Genomic DNA, 10,767 nt, shown 5'->3' with positions numbered 1-10,767 from the left:
CAATGTAGGGGTGAGGTAAGCATGCATAAAGTTTTAAGAAATTAACACTGAATCCGTGGACAGAGGTTTGACTTAAAAGAAACTGGAAGATACACTGTTTGGATTTTCGCTCTACATTTGTCAATAAAGTCTCATAAAACTATTTATTTCTGTCCTCAAAACCCACCAATCAGAGTTTGTGGGTGGGGTGGACCTGGGACATTAGGAAGAGGATTTGGAGTGAATTTGATTGAAATACATTTATGAAATTCCCAAGGAATTAGGAAAAAATATTTTTTGAGACAGGGTTACTCTGTGTAATAGCTCTGATGTCCTGGAACTGGTTTTGCAGACCAGGTTGGCCTTGAACTCACAGAGATCTGCCTGCCTCTGCCTCCCAAGTGCTGGGTTTAAAGGCATGTGCCACCAACACCAGCCTCAATAAAAACATTTTTAAGATATCAACGAAGAAAATTTTCATTTGGGGTAAAGGGAAGCAAAATCTGAAACATTTTCTCCTTGGAGGGAGTCCTTGCGGTGAAGTGAAATTTCACAAGACTGCTCACTGCTCCAACATCACAACTGGTTTGACCAATCATTACTGAAAGGCTCTGCGACTCAAGTTTCTGGTTCAAGTTTTCTGGTTCCCTTTAAATGCTTCAACATCACCGCCTGTTGGTTGCCCCTCTCTGTCAAAGAAGTCCCCAATTACCAGGAACTTGGCTGTCCTTCCAGAATGGCTGTGGATGAGTTTCCAGTTCTCCAAGCTGAGGTGAGTATTGTGCATAATGAGACAGGCTTGTATTTCAGAGAGACAGAAAAGCTTGGCATAGGAAGAATGATTTGGTTGTTCACTTGTTAAATTGAAAGAGGTTGTCTACACTGATACCTAAGAGACACCCTCAGATGTCACCAGCCTGGACAAAATATTCTTTGATTAGCTTATGTGTTCTGCAAATCTACCATGTAACTTGACCACAGAAAAATGATTTTCTTTCCACTTGCATCTTTTATCTCTATTGTATCTTGTTTCCTGATAACGTTAATATTTTCTCCTTGCTCAATTCTGTTACGAGAAATGTTCTTTCACATTCTTCCTGTACTACTCTCTCCCAGATTTGCTTCTGATTGTAAGAGGTGGGACTAAAAAGATGAATTAGCTGTTAAGAGTACTTGCTGGACAATCATGAGGATCAGAGTTTGGGTACTGGTATGCATGTAGCAGGATGGACATCCTGTACACATAACTGGAAAGGAAGTAGAGAAAGGAGGCTCACTGAGGCTTTCTGGCTTCCAGCCCAGTTAAGAAAACACAAGTCTCAGATTAAGGGAGAGACCCTACTCAAAGGAACACACAGAGAGTGATAGAGGAGGACACGTGCTATCCTCTTCTGACATCCACATGCACACACAGTGTGTACCCACACATCTATGTGAATATACATAGACACACACACATTTAATCAAATAAATCTGAGATGCAATAAATGTATGATTTTCTGAGCCTTAAGTTTGTGGTTTGCTCCGATGATGTCTGGGCAATCTTTATAATTTCTACTTGCTGCCTTTCTCTGTGTGTGTTCTTTCTCGAAGCACCTGCACACATCTTGATTTCTTAATCACTCAGGGTTGTTGCTTGCGATTGTTGTGTTTTCAAAGCTCTTCATGCGTCAGGATTAATCCAGAGGACTTAAGCTTGGCACTGGGGGAGTTAAAACACTTGAGGAGTAGTGTAAGTTCTTAATTAATACAGAAAGAAGAATCACTTATAATTTATTTCAAAATATCCAGTGCTGATCCAAATAATATTTTGGAGTAAACGGGTGTGTGGTGAACAGTCTTCCATGGTTCCTCATTCACAGATTCTCCCTGCTGGTGTGAGGGCTGTTCAGAACAGCACTTCACTTTTTGGTTTATTTATTAAGATCCTGCACTCAACTATAAGAAATTAGCCTCCTAGAGGTGAATCACTTCCTACACTGCAAAGAAGAAACCTGTTACTATAGCAAGAAGAAAAGCTTGCATCCATTCCTGAAGCAGACAATAAAGAAAAGATCAAATAGGTTTATTGCATTGTCCATTCCAAGTGGGAAATAGGGCAGGTGGGTGTTAGAATAATGTGCACCGACTGCCTGACAGGGTGAGCTTGTTACATCCCATTAGACAAGGGGTATGTCCTAGATGGAAGCATGATGAGGTTTCTTTTTTGGTGAACTTTTCAACTCAAAGCTCTTTAGTAATTTAAAAATGGAATGCCTTAAAGAAAAGTGTTTTTCACCGTGTAGGACATTCTGAACGCTAATAGCATGACTGCATTGGAAGATGCACCAAGAGAGTTCCAGTCAAGACCTGTGTCCACTATGCAAAATCACCTGACTACAAGTCAGTCAGTGCTTTGATTATCTGCAAAGTGCTCTATGAGACAGTGTTCCCTCTCCTGTTTTCACTGAGTGTACTCTCTACTGGTTTGCTGGCTTAGTGTTTCCAGATAACTAATGCCAGTTAGACTTTGAATCTCTCAGCAAAAACAATATACTTTTTCAATGATAGCTACCTTGACTAAGATATAGCTCGATGGCAGAGGACTTGACTAAGATATAGCATTGCAGGGCCCTGAGTTCTACCACCAACACTGAAAAAAGTCAAGAATAAGGGTCACCTCAGGATAAAGTTGTCTGATTTACAAGTAAACTGCCTGCCTGAGCAGAGCCGTATGCGATTCTTCAAGAAGGCATACAAGGACTAATTCAATTATTCCGTGTGAGCCACGCCTGCTCCCACTCATTCTCTCTCTTCTTTTCTTTGCTATCATAATATATGACAAAGCACAGAAGTATCCATTCATTTTCGGAAAGTAAAGGCTCACCTACAGCCAATAACCCACAAGCATGCACCACAGAAAGAAGTATATAACCCTCTCTAGCACTTGCTCAACTAAGGGACTTTTCAACAGTGAAAAGTTTGTCCACCAAGCATTAGTTTAGAGAGGATCCCTAAGCCCTACTTCTCATATATTCAACAATTACATAAGGAATATTGAACACTGACTGTATACACAGCACTGGGGTATATCAGGCATGTAGCTGAGACAGCGTTCTCCTCCACACCAGCCCTGTCAAAGTCACTGACTGGTTCTGTGTTCCATTCTCTGGAGTTTGTGGTGGGTAGTTAACTCGTTAATGAAGTCTGTGCATCTCGATTCTGCCAAGTCAACCCAAGGTTTCTACTAGGTAGGACTGAGGTGACATTCTCATTCTATCAGGGCTCATGCTGTGAGTGACAAACCATTAGCTGCCCAACAAGCCTGACTCTGCCTTTGTCATAGCAGAGGTGTGATGATAATATGGACAGATCTTTCAAAGAGAGGCTCCGTTCCAGAGTTGGGGGCGGAGACCTGCTGCTGACCTGCTTTTGGAGGATAGATTCAACAGAGCCTTGCCAGCTAACACCAGATTCCGTGCATGTGAGGGGTTGTGTCAGTACATTCATAGGGGGGTTTCTCTCCTATAGCATTCCTACTTTTATATGAGCACCTCGTTGTGAATGGCATCTTTTGAACTATGTGACTTGCTAGAAATCGTGATGTGGCTGTACTTGTGATGTGTTAAAAAAAAAAAAGCCAAGCTGGGTGGTGGCGGTGCACGCTGTTAATTGCAGCACTCAGGAAGCAGAAGCAGATGGATCTCTGTGAGTTCAAGGCCAGACTGCTCTACAGAGTGAGTTCCAGGACAGCCAGGACTGTTTCACAGAAAAATGCTGTCTCGAAATTAAAAAAAATCCAAGTTCAATGATCTCTGTATGTCTTCATTTGAGATGCCAACTGCAATGTTACATGTATGAAAAGGGGTCCTTTTCATATTACCAATTACCCCTGCCTTCTTGTGTTTTATAGAAGGTCACCTCAGTCTTTTCCCTACACACCATGTAGTCCCACTGGTAAGTATATTTTCCTCTCCCTGTAGAAGGAAGAATATGGGCCTGAGAGAGGACAAAGCCAGGCAAAGTCATCCTACCTCACCCTTGAGTCTGAAGGCCAGTCTCTGCAAACAGGGGTAACATAGATACAGTAGCCACTTGCTTGCTGTAGGTGCACATCTGATGAGGATCTGCATGAGAAGTCCACCAGAGTTTGTGTGCAAAGATACTAGCTCCAGCCACTTTGTTCACTTTTCTATATCTTTTTAAAAATCATTTATACATTATAAAAATTCGGAATTAAATAAGATTTTGCATTTTAAGTGTAGCTACTTTAAAAAATTTAAGCAGATTACAAGAAGGCATTTCAAATATATTCATTGTAGTTTCTTTACATGGATCTTTTTCTGAAATGGATGCTCTGAGTCTTAGAGGTTAAAGGTTAAGGCCCTTTCTGTCATAATCACTTCTTAATCAAATTCATGTACCAAAGTATCTTCATCAATTCTCTGCATTGTAGCCAGCAATCAGAGTGAGCTTGAAAATGCACAAGTCTGTTGGGACGATACCCTGACCCCCTCCACTGACCTCTTTACCCTATTTGAAAAATCCTTTGGACCCAGATCCATCCTCCCTCTCAAGGGTCTGTGTTACAATCCGCCATCCAGGGGCCGACACTGCATTCCTCATATGCCAGCAGGTAACGAACTAGGTTGAATGGGTGAGTGAAGTACAGGATTGTTGTGTTTTCTGGAGCCTTTATTGAATTACAGAATTCAGCCAGGTGGTCTTCTTGCTGCTTTAGAAACAAGTTCATTCGTCAGCTTAAAATCGTATACATACGCATGTACATACATACATACATACATACATACATACATACATACATGGCTACTAGCAAAAAAACATATTGAAAAGTTCAGTTTGTATATTTAAATGTCTTTTGTTTTTGACATAGTATTTTTCTTTTATTGGAATTCTCTAGTTTGTAAGTCATGAAGGTAATGTGCTTTGGTTAGAAGATGCTTTTTCTTTGAACCTCATGCTTTGTTTGCATCTCGCCGATCCAAAAGCTTTTGAAAGATGGTAGAGTCTGATTGGTTTGAAACATTTCTTTACTGTTCCCCTACCAAAATAAAAAAAAAAAAAGGGGTGGGGAGAATCTTTCTCGTTCTACACAAAGATCCTACTAGTGGTTTTTCTAGAATGCATCTTTGAGTGTCCAATTCAGGAAACCTGGTTATTTTTACTTTAGCTATGGCCTCTTTCAGAATTCACTGAGAGTTAATAGTCATACGAGCAGCCAGAGCTAGAGGATGCCTGCTGCCTTCCATGGATGGTGTGTGACTGTCCTCTGACTCCATCACCCACCATCTTGGGGAGCTGAGTTTCACTCCCTTGCTAAATACCCTAGATGGGCTTGTTGACTTTCACACTCACTCATGGAGGATGAGGAGCTCACAAGACCCTCACCTGGATATCCAGCTACTCCTTACCACCTGCTGTATACAATTCTGCCTTATTGTATTATACCGTGTGAGCCAGGAGGAGCTAGCATATGCATACCTAGCAACACTGGGGCGGGGTGGGGGGATGGGGGGAGGAGGGTGGCGCCTCAGAGTGGAGGCTCATTTATGTGACTATGGGAAAGTCCTCATCCTTGCTGGATACATGCTTTCCAGGCACAGCTTTCTGGGAGAGGACCATCCACATTCCTGTAACTGTGATGGTTTAAATAGGTGTGGCCCCCATAGACTCACTCGTGTGTCTGAGTGTTTGACCCATAGAGAGAACCACTGTTAGGAGGTGCGATCTTGAAGGAGTAGGCGGGGTGCTGTTGGAGGAAGTGTTACTGTGGCTGGTCTTTGAGGTCTCATATGCTCACTCTATGCCCAGTATGCAACACAATGGCTTCTGCTGTCTACAGATCAAGATGTAGAGCTCTCAGATCCTCTAGTACTATGTCTGCCTGCACATCACCATGAAGATAATGGGCTAAACCTCTGAACCTGTAAGCCAGCCCCAGTAAACTGTTTTCGTTGATAAGAGTTGCTGTGGTCATGGTGTCTCTTCACAGCAATAGAAACCTTAACTATGACAGTAACCCCTTACCTATGCTCTGTAAGTCAGTCCAATAAACACATTGGTTCCCTAGGGTGGACTTTGCTGGAATCATGCATTGGTTTGTTGTTAGCACCTTAGGAGGAGGGGTAGATATTGTTTATGTTTCTCCCTGGAAAGGAATTTCAGTAACAGTTGGTGTAGTCAACAGGATACAACAAAACTGAGGATGAGTTTGGGAAGAGCAATGGCGTCCATGGTGTGGGGAATGAGACCAACGTTGCAGGAAGAGGGGATTTTGTCAGAGGACATTTTGACATGGTGGCTTGTTCCTACAAGGCTTGTTGGAGTACTGGCAGGGACACGGGCAGTGCAGAAATTTGTGAGTCATGTAACAACGACAGTGAGTCTGTTGGGAGGTCACAGTTCCTCAGTGAGTACTCAGCCACTCCCTTCCACCCGTTGTAATCAACTCTGCCCTAATTGTATGTGTCCTAAGGGAAGGGCTAGGGAATGTGGAGGTCAGGGAGTGGGGTGTCTCCACCCAAACAATTGTGGGGGAGCCCTCATCCCTGCTGGGTAAAGGCTTTCTGGGTGCAGGTGCAGCCTTTGGCAATTCATACTTGAATTTATCTAGGAGTGGAATCCCAAGTTTTAGGTTTTATAAGTGGGCTTTTACAGCATCAAATAATTGGGGGACATGACACATGTACTTTGCTAATCTTTTCTCCTCGTTATGGAGAATTAGTATGCTATGATGGAAACAGTATAAGTAAAAATAGCTGTTTAACACAGAATTTAATTTCCCATTCATATCAATGTTTATATATCCACAAACCTCCATCTGTTTGTTTGTTTGATTGGTTCATTGGTGTTTCAAGCTGCAAATAGAGAACATTTGGGGTCCTGAGAGATGGCTCAGTGGTTAAGACCATTGGCTGCTCTTCAGAGAACCTGAGTTGTCTCATAGCAGTTCTCATCTGTAACCTCCAAGGCTAAGATTTTAGTATCTTCTGGACTCCGTGGGCACTGCATAGGCATGGTGCGCAGACACACATCCAGGAAAAGCATTCATACACATAAAACTGAGAAACTACTTAAAAGATGGAGGACTTCGGACAACTCAAACTTAAAAGAGCTAAGTTAAACTGCAGGAATGTACTCCCCCTTGTTAGCAATTGGTGCCCGAGATGCAATTGTGGGGAGGATGTTGATGGAAAGGCTGAAAGAAGCATTGCTTTCCTCACTGTTCTGGACTGTTTTATCTAGATGCGGCAACTCAAAGTGTGAAATCCACGCTGCCAACCATGAAGTAGCCTAAATGTGAGAGCAGAAACACGGGGAGAAACCAGGTCCTCAAGTGACAGCGTTGCTGACTCGTAACTAGTGACATAACTGACACGGATTTCTCTTTATGTACAAACCTCATGGTTGAAGCCAGTTCAGTAGTAATAGAAGATATACAAACCCTAATACTGTTTAGCCTTCCTGGGTATTTTCACTTCTGTGTTCTCTTGAGCATGCTCTCCATGCTCCTGGGGCTGTTCTAAAAGATCCCGATAGTTCTCTAAAAGGAAGCAATGGGGCTATTGTCAGGGATCTAGAAGAGACACACTAACGCAGACTTCCAATGGCAGACCTTTCACCTATTGGGTCTTCCTTACCTGAGGTTTTGCTGTGACTTCACTTCACCTACGCTCAAATATTACTCACAAATACCATGCATAAAAACACTACACAGAAAATTCCAGAAGTGAGTAATTGGCAAGTTCGGAGGAGCATGATGAAATCCTGCTAGACCCGAGTGTGCAGCGCCTTTGCTCAGCGTTCCCACACCGTGCACACACCCTCCAGACATCCCTGGAGAGGCCCCTGGCGTTTCAGACCTATGGCTGCTGTGCTGGCGTTCCAGGGGCACCTAAGAGCCTAACCCGTGTCGCCATTCTTGTCTGTCACCTCGCGCACCCGTCACGCGGGCACCGCATCCTCTCACAGCAGCAAGGAAAGGCATTCTGAGAACGAGGCCATATTGAGAACAGCTTTTCTTAAACATTTATTTATGTGCACGAGTGCTTCGCCTGCACGTCTGTGCGCCGCGCACTCACGCCTAACTCTTAGTCCCTCCTTTCCCGACCTTCCTTTGTGAAAGTAAACAATGGTTAGAGACTAGGACTTTTCAAGCATGATTTTTTTTTCTTTTTTTCTGCAGACTTATTAGTTGCCATGATAGTTCCTCTACTGCTCATCGTTCTACCGAAAGTAGGATTAGGGCTCTGAGAAGACGGAAAAAAAATCAGTGGGGAATAGCTGCTATTCTATTTTCTGCCGTGTGAAGCCTGCAGTTTTTCGTTAGCAGCACGGCTACTTTCAAAGTATAATTCCCAAGCTCTTGAGGCCTACAGGCTCGAATCAGGGAAGGCGATGCAGGAAACGGAGCTGTCAGTTAACACGGATACACATTTTAGGCCTGACTCTACTTTTCTGTCTGCCACTTGTGGGTCCCCTCTCATCTGTAACAAATAACTTGTTAACCCACAGCTGTTTTAATGAATTGCATTCTAATGAATCTCTGGGGTGGCTTGTTCCCCAAGACTGGAAGCTAAGTGCTTGAAAAGCTACCCACTCTAGACTCTACACACATACAAACCAGAAATAGAGCATAAGGTGTCATATAACATGCTTACATGGCTTGTATGAGGCCCTGGGTCCAATGGGGGGGGGTGCAAGGAGAAATGGGGTAAAGATGGATAGGAGGAATCTGTTTATATTTGACCTAGTTCTTTGGTATTTTATTTTATTTAAGATGAAGTCTCATGTAGCCTTGGCTAGCCCAATGCAAAAGCGGCAGACAGTAGTATCTATTAAATTTGGGTGGTTTAAGATGTGTTGTCTGAGGGCTGACGAGATGGCTCAGAGGTTAAGAGCACTGACTGCTTGCTCTTCCAGAGGTCCTGAGTTCAATTCCCAGCAACCACATGGTGGCTTACAACCATCCATAAAGATATCTGGTCCCCTCTTCTGATGTGTAGATGTACATGGAGGCAGGGTGTTGTATTCATAATAAATAAAATCTTTAAAAAAAAAAAGGTGTGTTGTCTGATATAATCCTTTCTGTGCTTTCCTGATATTTAAAATAGGTCACATTTTAGTGGACTCATTTCACAAATCTAGAATGGCAAAATTTAATTCATTTTCCTTTGCTTTGCAGAGCAAAATTTTATCACTATTGAAGTTCCCAATTTCAGGTAGCTTGGAAAAACTATTTCTTAGTGACTGGTGGTGGCACACAGGCCATCCTGGAAAGGCCATTTAGCCCCCGAGACCTGCTTACCAAAAGCTGTAAGTTTAAGAACATTTGAAGCTTTTGTCCTACCTAGAAGGATGGATGGGTTATTTTTGAAAGTGTCCCTATTTCTATTTGAGACTTTGTTTTTTGTAAGGTTGTTTTAGATTTACAGAATCTGAGACAGGAATCTGCATGGCCTCCTCCGCTGTTAACCTGCTCCTCCAGGTGGCCCACGGGATGCAGCTGATACTGAGATGAACATGTCACTGTCACCAAGAAGGCACAGCTAGCTCACAGTAGGGCTCACTCTTGTAAATTCTCTGGGTTCAGATAAAAGTATACTGATGCCAGTCACTTTAGCATCTTAGTCTTCCCAATGCCCTAACCTCCCCGCCCCCACTTGCCCCAGATTCCTCAGCTCCCCCACATGCGGTCTGCTAACCTTTTGCCTCCTCCATGCTTTTGCCTATGTTCAGAATGTCACACAGTGGGAACTGTATTGTGTGAAGTCTCTAGAGTCACTTCTTTCACTTAGAAATATGCAATTATGAGCCGGGCGTTGGTGGCGCACACCTTTAATCCCAGCACTCGGGAGGCAGAGGCAGACCGGATCTCTGTGAGTTGGAGGCCAGCCTGGTCTACAGAGCAAGTTCCAGGAGAGCCTCCAAAACAATAGAGAAACCCTGTCTCGAAAAACAAAAAACAAAAAAAAAAAAAAAAGAAAGAAATATGCAATTATGTTCTTCATCATCTGACTGCTCTTTTTCTTTAGGGCTGAATAAATCTACCTTTTTACACACAGAAAGTAGTTTGTCAGACACTTTGCATGCTTACTTTAAGGAGTAGAAACATGCACAGGTATACATTTTGAAATTTGAGAATCACCCCCCCTTTTTTAAATTCATTCCTCCCAACTAAAGCCTCCTGGAGGAATGGTGTTCAGGGGTGCAATTTCATACATATTTAAATCTCTTGGAATCGTTTTTCTTAAATCTTCAAAAGTTATTTACTTATTTGAAAATACTTAAAAATTTAATGTTAAACATGAATTTTACAGAAATTCTCAGATTTATTATTTAACTGTCAACATACCAGGAAAAAATAAACATCATTTGCCATCTAGTTCTAGTGACTCTTAACGTTTAAAAAAGTAGATGTATTTAAAGTCATTTTCTGAAAAACTTATAGACGTATTAAGAATTTTAAAATCTTTATTAGAAACTTCGCTAAAAGTTCAAGACATAATAAACGTAATTTTTCTTATTTTCTTGGTTTTGAAAGTATTTGTACTTTACGTGAAAGTATTTGTACTTTACGTGAGCAATGATGATTGGCTATAACTACCTGCCAGTCACCTGCCACAGTAAAGGTGGAACAAATCCATTTCAAGAAACTGAGTCTGGAGAGAGACCATCTTTAGAGCCCCTTTGAGTTAACCTTTTGATTTCTTTCACAGTCTTGGAAAGTCTGTTTTCTTTTAGAACTTATCTTTATACTTAAAAACAAAACACCGTAAATGTATTCCT

This window comes from Mesocricetus auratus, unplaced genomic scaffold (genome assembly GCF_017639785.1).
Source record: "Mesocricetus auratus isolate SY011 unplaced genomic scaffold, BCM_Maur_2.0 Super-Scaffold_15014, whole genome shotgun sequence".
Classification (NCBI taxonomy): domain Eukaryota; kingdom Metazoa; phylum Chordata; class Mammalia; order Rodentia; family Cricetidae; genus Mesocricetus; species Mesocricetus auratus.
This window is presented reverse-complemented; position numbering follows the sequence as displayed.